The sequence below is a fragment of the Mandrillus leucophaeus genome, unplaced genomic scaffold, assembly GCF_000951045.1.
Source record: "Mandrillus leucophaeus isolate KB7577 unplaced genomic scaffold, Mleu.le_1.0 Scaffold210, whole genome shotgun sequence".
Classification (NCBI taxonomy): domain Eukaryota; kingdom Metazoa; phylum Chordata; class Mammalia; order Primates; family Cercopithecidae; genus Mandrillus; species Mandrillus leucophaeus.
In genome coordinates, this window is record NW_012102144.1 from 2,786,728 (window position 1) to 2,794,731 (window position 8,004).

At 40.9% G+C, this 8,004-nt stretch overlaps 1 protein-coding gene across 1 annotated transcript in view; it reads right to left on the reverse strand.

The window, feature by feature from the left end:
• MAGI1 (membrane associated guanylate kinase, WW and PDZ domain containing 1) overlaps window positions 1–8,004 on the reverse strand; it is a 741,784-nt gene that overhangs the window by 526,362 nt on the left and 207,418 nt on the right. The gene's annotated exons all lie outside the window — the stretch shown is intronic.

Here is an 8,004-nt window from a genome sequence, read left to right on the forward strand (position 1 = left end):
AGAGAGAGAAAAAGAAAAAGAGAGAAATCAATCCACCCAACCACCCACCCATCCTTGGGCGCATAGAGTGTTGTGGTTAAGATGATGGGCCCCTGGAGTAACGTTGCACTTGCTATCTGACCATCACTTACTATACATTCAACTAATCTCACTAAGTTTCACCATCTTTATCTGAAAATGAGCATAATAATAGTATCTACCACACTGGAATGCATGAGATAATTCTTGTTTAGCTTTGGCACAGTGTCTGGAACAGAGTAGGCACTCAAAAAAGGCCACCTACTGCTACACTTTTCATCATCCAATGCATCAGATCTTAAACTAACCAATTTGAGTTTCCAGCTGGGTCCAAACATCTCAACATGTTTCTACCACATCACTCACAACTGCACCAATTTCATGTCTTTGCTATGCCTTTGCACTGCCAGACTGAAGAACTTGAGTTCACTCCCATGTGGCAGCTCTTAGCTCTTCTTCCCCCATTTGTTCCAGCCACACCTGCCTCAACCTTCTCTGGTTCCAAATGACAACCTGAATTTTGTAAGTTTCACAGTCTTTTACAAAAGGTAAGTTTTGCTGTTTTGTTTCCAGTATCATTCAGGATGCCAGCCAATATTTTGCTGGCCCTGTGATCTGATAGACAGGTTAACCTGCAAAGCCTATCAGATTATTTTGTCCTTTTCTGGTTCAAAGATAAAAACCAGGTAGACGGCCGGGCTAAAAAAGCTTAAATCTTTCTTTGATAAAATTTGGGAATCAAAGCTTCAAAACAGTAGTAACAATGCCACATTCAACACTTCATTTGCCAAGGCCAGAAGCCATCGAAACTGCCTTTGTGCAGGGGTAGACATACACAGAGCAAAGGAACAGGGACAGGCAGCTTATAAATCCAGCATCCGCCAGCCCCTCCAACAGAAGGCAGTGGTTATGTAAAAGTATTATTTTCAAGATCATCACTAGAATCTATGAAAATGACTCGTAAAGCCGGCTATAGTCTGCCTGAAAACCAGTCTCATTCTAGGATGCAAGCCCTTATGTAGTGTGGACTCAAGTGAATAGCAGCTGGAAAGGGAAACTTCACCCCAAACTCTGCTACATTGCAAATCTAGGGCAGGGTTGAGACACTGGATGCAGGTTTGGCCTTTGAGTGACCTTAATAAGTTACTTAGCTACTCTACCCACACTTCATTTGTAAAATGGGGGTCATGATCTAGATCTTCCACGGTGTTACGGTTAAATGATGCTCTGTCACCAGATTCATAATAGGGCCCCATAAAGGTCCTTATAGTAAGCCTGAGTAGCAACTGCCTCAAAGTACCAGCAGTCATGATCACCAATATGTTTTGAGCACACACTCTGTAAAAATATGTACTTTAGCCTTGCAACAATTCTAAAGTAGGTTCTGTTATTATTGCCACCACAGATGGCATTAACTGAAGGTCTGAGAGGTTAAGTAACTCACCCAAGGCAGCTAGGAAATGGTACAGCTAGAACTCAAATCCAGGCAGTCTAATTCCAGGGCCTATGGTCTTAGCCATTATACCACATTGCCTCTCTGAGGAAGCACTAAATACATATTTGAAAGGATGGATGGGTTGACCAATATAATTATCTGGGGGTTTCATACTTTGGGGTCCTACTTCCCCAAACAAAGGAAAGAAACATTGACTGGTTCTTTCAGATTACAAAGAATAGCAGTGTCTTAACAAAAAAAAAAACAAACAAAAAAAAAAACACACACACACAAAAACTAAGCACATTTGTTTATATCAATTTTAAGACAATTATTTCCTAAACCAAGTTTTTACTACCCTGAGTTGGGGTACTTATGAAAACACTGCCAACATAATGAAATGACTGTGCAAAAAGCAACAGCTGATCACCAGAGGCAATTTTCTTTCTGGTAAATACAAAAATCCCATCAGCTAAAAGAATGTAGCATGACAAATCACAAATCAGAGACGGAGTCTTCTACATGAGGATTTAAAGCTCAAGAATTTCAATGTACTTAATAACATAAAATCTGAGGCAGATGGCTCAATGATTTAGAATTCCCAAATTGTTAAGGGTATCCTGGATGGAAATACCCTAGCTAGGTTTCTATATCTCTTCTGGATCAGAAAATGGCTGGCACCACCTGGTGGTTCTTTTTCCTCTAAAATGTAAGTCCCCACAGGCCATAAAACTAAGATCTGGACAGCATTCTTGCTGTCAAAGTGATCCATGTAAGAAATCTTTCATCTCATACTCATATAATTCTAACTAACATGTTGAACAAATTTCATTTTTATCCATATGGACGTAGTCTCATCTCTAGTGCATTCTCTTAAATATATTTATCAATGTGTATGATAAATATCAAAATATATGAATTTAAAATCCCGAGAGTACTCTTGAGCTTACACATCATGGGGAACAACCAACACATCATTCAACTATTATTCATTCATTCCCTCATTCGTTTATTTATCTTTTATGCTAAGGATGCAGAGATGATTTTGTATAAGTTAAATGTGCTTTTGATGATGAAATTCCACTGGGTACTAGGCTCTTCATTATTTTACAAGTGAGGACGCTGAAGCTCAGTCTAATTAAGGAACTTGTCTCAGGTCACAGAAATAGGACAGCTGGGATTTTGGAGCCAAGCATGGTGGCTCACACCTGTAGTCCCAGCGACTTGAGAGACTGGGGTTGGGGTATACCTTGAGTCCAGGAGTTTGAGTCCAGTTTGGGCAACACGGTGAGACTTCAACAGTTTGGTTGATCTTGCATAGCTCAGAAGTGATCAGTACCCTTCCCCCACAGAAGAACAAAGGAGATAGCCAGAGAATAAGAATTACCCAAAGGACAGGAAATTCATCTGCCCAATTTATTGCCAGAATCAAAAAGAAGAAAGAAGTCAGAAGCATTCCACTTTGTGAGACCACGTGTCTCTGTTTGGCTTACTGTAAGAATGGTGAACATGGGAACTGCATGTTACCCTAAATGAAACTTCATATAAAAGAAAACCAAATGGGAAACATATGGAAGAATTACAGTGGTGGGCTAAGCGAAGCGAAGCAAAGCAAAGCAACCTAGAATGTTTTGTATCCTACGTTGGTTCTGGACAGACTTAATAAGAAGCTGAGATCGATACCCGATGGCCTGGAAATCTACTTCAGTTCTGAAGTACATTTACTCCTAGTCCCAAAGACCTATTATCGTTAAACTTGCAATAATACGACACTTTCAAAGAAATGACAGGCAATCTTTAATTAAAATACATTGAAGATAACTTGAGGCACAGTTTGCACAAAGAAAACAACTGTTCTCATAGTTAAGTTACCCAACATAAGTTGTACACAATTTTTTTTGTGTGTATTTTCTTTCAAAGCTGAGAGTTTTCATTGAAGGGAAGAAACAGATTTTACAATGAATTAAGAGATGAAAAACCTATAGCTTAGCAGTTAAACACTCGGGTGCTAGACCCAGATAGTCCTGAGTTTGAGCCCTATCACCTGCAAGCTGAATGCTCTTGATCGTTAAACTCTCTTAGCCACAGGTCCCCCATCTTCAAGTGGAGAAGACTTCCTGCCATAGTACACACCAGAGCAGATCACCAAATGTGTCCAGCTCTCTGCTTCTGTGGACACTTCCTGGCCTGCTGATTTGTGAGTGAGTGGGGACATGTGATAGGTTCTAGCCAGTGAGTTGTATGCAAAAGTGAAGCAAATCACTTGCAGTCCAAACACTTAACCGGCAGCTCAAGACTATTCAGAGCATTCTTTCTTTCTTTTTCTTTTTGAGACAGAGTTTCACTGTTTTTGCCCAGGCTGGAGTGAGGTGGCGCAATCTCGGTTCACTGCAACCTCCACCCCCAAGGTTCAAGCGACTCTCCTGCCTCAGCCTCCAGAGTAGCTGGGATTACAGGTGCCCACCACCATGCCTGACTAATTTTTTGTATTTTTTAGTAGAGACAGGGTTTCGTCATGTTGGCCAGGCTAGTTTTGAACTCCTGACCTCAGGTGATCCACCCGCCTCAGTCTCCCAAAGTGCTAGGATTACAAGCGTGAGTCACCGCACCTGACCCAGAGCATTCTTTTCCCTTCTGCACAAACACCAGCAATGTTGGGTAGCCTCTCTGTCAATCTGAGTGACAGTGATAAGCACAGTCCCTCTCCCTACCACTGACCCATTCGCTGCACAAGTATCCTAAGCTAAAAGTAAACTTTCATATATATATCATCAAATATACATATATATGTATATATATGTATCTCACTGGGATTTGGGGGTTGCTGGTCTGTTATCAGTAGATGTCTAATACTGACTGACTACTTTATAAGCTGGTTGTAAGGACTAAATGAAATAAAGAATAAAGCCTGGTAAGATGACTGTAAGTGCTTAATAAATGACATTTTGTTGCTGCTGTTAAGAAGCATTTCTTCTACACAGTGGTTAGACTATGTATTTTTCATCACGTCTAACGGAGAAAGAAGGTAACTGAGCTAAAATACTTTCTCCTTCCCTTTTTTCCAGGTTCTACTAAAGATTTGATGTCAGTGTTTGGGAATCTACAGAAATTTAACCCCAAAGAAACCAGCTCTCCCTCTCTAGATTCAACTTTAAACTACAGAATTTCCCTGAAATGCAGATAAATAAGTCACTTTACTAATTTGATTCAAAGCAAGATTATGTACCTGAAATTAATTTATCAATTATGTACTATATCATTTATATACTATTATGATCTAGGATCACATCCCATATTTTTTTCCAAATCACTGATGCTAGAAGTGAAATAAAACATTACCAGCCAAACTTGTTTGAATACCCTGTTTCTTTACATATATATATAAAAAATAGTGCTAATTTAAATGTATGTCAGGGAACATACTAAGAGGCTGAACCCATGTGTTTGTGTCATGCTGTAAATGATAGTAAATGCAGTCCCCTTCTTTTGCAGTATACAAACTAGGATGACCAACTAGTCACAATTTGCCTAAGTCTTGACCAGTTTTACCATGGAAAAACCCGGAAACCATATGCAAACTTAATCCCAGTTTGCCCGGCGCTGTCTGGGTTTTAAAACTGAAAGTCTTGCACCCCAGGAACACTCTCAATCCAGGGTAAACCAGGAGGGCTAGTCATCCTAATGCAAAGATATCCTTGAAGTGTCAAGATAAGCAAGACACCTCTTCCTGGAATGTAAAGATACAAGGGAGGAACATTACATCATCTAAAAGAGTTTTCCATTAAAACAAAGATACTTAATAGAATACAATATAAACTCTGGATGAACTTTTAGAATAGAACTCAAGCTATCAAAGTAATGCTGGGCTTTTTGTCCTCTGTTTTTACAGGGGCACACTGGAGAAAAAGACTAATAAGCAGTGCTTCAGAAGAAAAGCCACCGACAATCAACCAACCAGGATGCAACGTTCACTCCCTCCCTTACTTTCTCCATGGGCTGAGAACAGTCATTAACCTTGCTCTAGGTCCCAATCAGGCTATCTTTATTTTTAAAACATGCCTCAGGAATGGCACAGTGGCTCACACCTGTAATCCCAGCACTTTGGGAGGCCGAGATGGGCAGATCACCTGAGGTCAGGAGTTCGAGACCAGCCTAGCCAACATGGTGAAACCCCGTCTCTACTTAAAATACAAAAATTAGCCCAGCGTGGTGGCAGGTGCCTGTAATCCCAGCTACTTGGGAGGCTGAAGCAGGAGAATTACTTGAACCCGGGAGGCGGAAGTTGCAGTGAGCTGAAATCGCACCACTTTACTTCAGCCCAGGGGATAAGAGCGAGACTTCGTCTGGGAAAAAAAAAAAAAAGCCTCATTAGAAAGCAGGGACCTAGCTTTGTTCACTGATGTATGCCTGGTACCTAGAACTATGCCTGGAGTTTGACTAAATGAGCAACTAAATCTCTCAGCCAGGCATAAAACTAATATTCACATCAGGACTGTTGACGCTATCAAAGAAGATTATATACGTAAAAGTGCTCTGCATATTAACAAGAACTGTACAAAACTGACTATTATCTTTCAGATCTCTTGATTACCTTATTTTCTCCCACACAATGACTTATGAATATTATGTTGTTGCCTTATTTGGATTTTGATGAGCACTGGTGATAGACTGTAAGCTTGTAAACTAAATCAAAGAAAATCTGTTAGGTTGCCAGGCACAGTGGCTCATGCCTCTAATCCCAGCACTTTGGGAGACCGAGGTGGGCGGATCATTTGAGGTCAGGAGTTCTTGACAAGCCCAACTAAAATGGTGAAACCTCATCTCTATTAAACATACAAAAATTAGCCAGGCGTGGTGGTGCATACCTGTCATCCCAGCTAGTCAGGAGGCTGAGGTAGGAGAATTGCTGGAACCCGGGAGGCAGAGGTTGCAGTGAGCCAAGATGGTACTGCTGCACTCCAGCCTGGGCAACAGAGCAAGACTGTCTCAGAAAAAAATCTGTTAGGCTAACATGTACACACACATACAAGATGGCCACATATGTTTGGAAATATTTTCAAAAATATACAGGCAGAAGTCGAATGTTTATGTTCAGTAATATAAGAAAGTTTAATCAAAGAAGTTTTAGAGCATATGCATCATAAGGAGGAAGAGACCGCATAGTTTTGATCTGCAAAAGAGGCAAGGACGGGGGAAGAATTTGAGAGGAATGTGGATAAAGGCCAAAAGCTGAATCATACGGGGAAGATTTTTAGGTAGGAATAAAAGCGAATACATTGAGCTGGAGGTGGGAAGGCTCAAGGAATTGTGGGCCCAAGGCAAACTTGTCAAACCAGGAAGATATCTGGTAGGGCTGTGAAAAGCCTAAATACTAAGCGAGTTCATGCATCATCACTACCTATAGCTGCCCTCCTTATTGGCCCTATCATAAGAAGAAATCCTTGCCAAGATTATCCTGCTGGTGGCTTCCACAAGGTAACAAGGTAGCTGGTGATGGAAGTAGCACTGCTGTCTAGGATGGGCTCTCTGCACCTGGCCAGCATCAGTTTTGAGCCTCCCCAGAAAGGAAGAGGAGGGTAGTGAGCAAACATATCGTACTTGTTACCATTGTTCTCACATTGTGTTTCAGATGGTGGAACAACATGTGAAACTCTACCCAGTAGGTAAGCACTAGACAGACATGTGTATATACACACACCTCCATTACCATAAAAATGTTCAAAGACACACTTGACAGTTGTTTTTTTGTTTTGTTTGTTTTGTTTTGTTTTGTTTTTTGCGACAGAGTTTCACTCTTGTTGCCCAGGCTGGAGCACAATGGCGCGATCTCGGCTCACCGCAACCTCTGCCTCCCGGGTTCAAGTGATTCTCCTGCCTCAACCTCCCAAGTAGCTGGGATTACAGCCATGCACTACCATGTCCGGCTAATTTAGTATTTTTAGTAGAGATGGGGTTTCTCCATGTTAGTCAGGCTGGTCTCGAACTCCCGACCTGAGGTGATCTGCCCACCTTGGCCTCCCAAAATACTGGGATTACAGGCGTGAGCCACTGCACCCGTCCAACACCAAATTTTAAGTAATTGGCAAAGTATTAGAAAATATTCGTGGTTTCTACTCGGGGACACATCAGTGGCATCTTTGTTAATTCATAACTCCAGATTTAAAAATAAATCTTCAGATTAACGATAGCCCAGCCCAACAAGATACGGTAAACAGCTTAACTGAAACTGTAAACATCACCTTGTTTGTGTGATATAAATAGTTCTACAAGTACATGTTTAATGCATTGATAGGTGAATTCCTAGTAGGGCAAAGATAAGATCTTAATTCATTCACCTATGCATACTTTGTGCTGACGAAATTTTTAACACGAGTTCCATCCCTCAAATGTTTCACTATCAAAAGTCTAAAATGCACACCATGCTTTTCCCAGTTGCTAGGAAGTTCAAACATATCAAAACATACTCATTTCTCAGTTCTGCCCACACTAACCTCCCCATCAACTTAATATTAGGGAGACAAGCAATGAATTTCTGGATTAGTAAGTAAAAC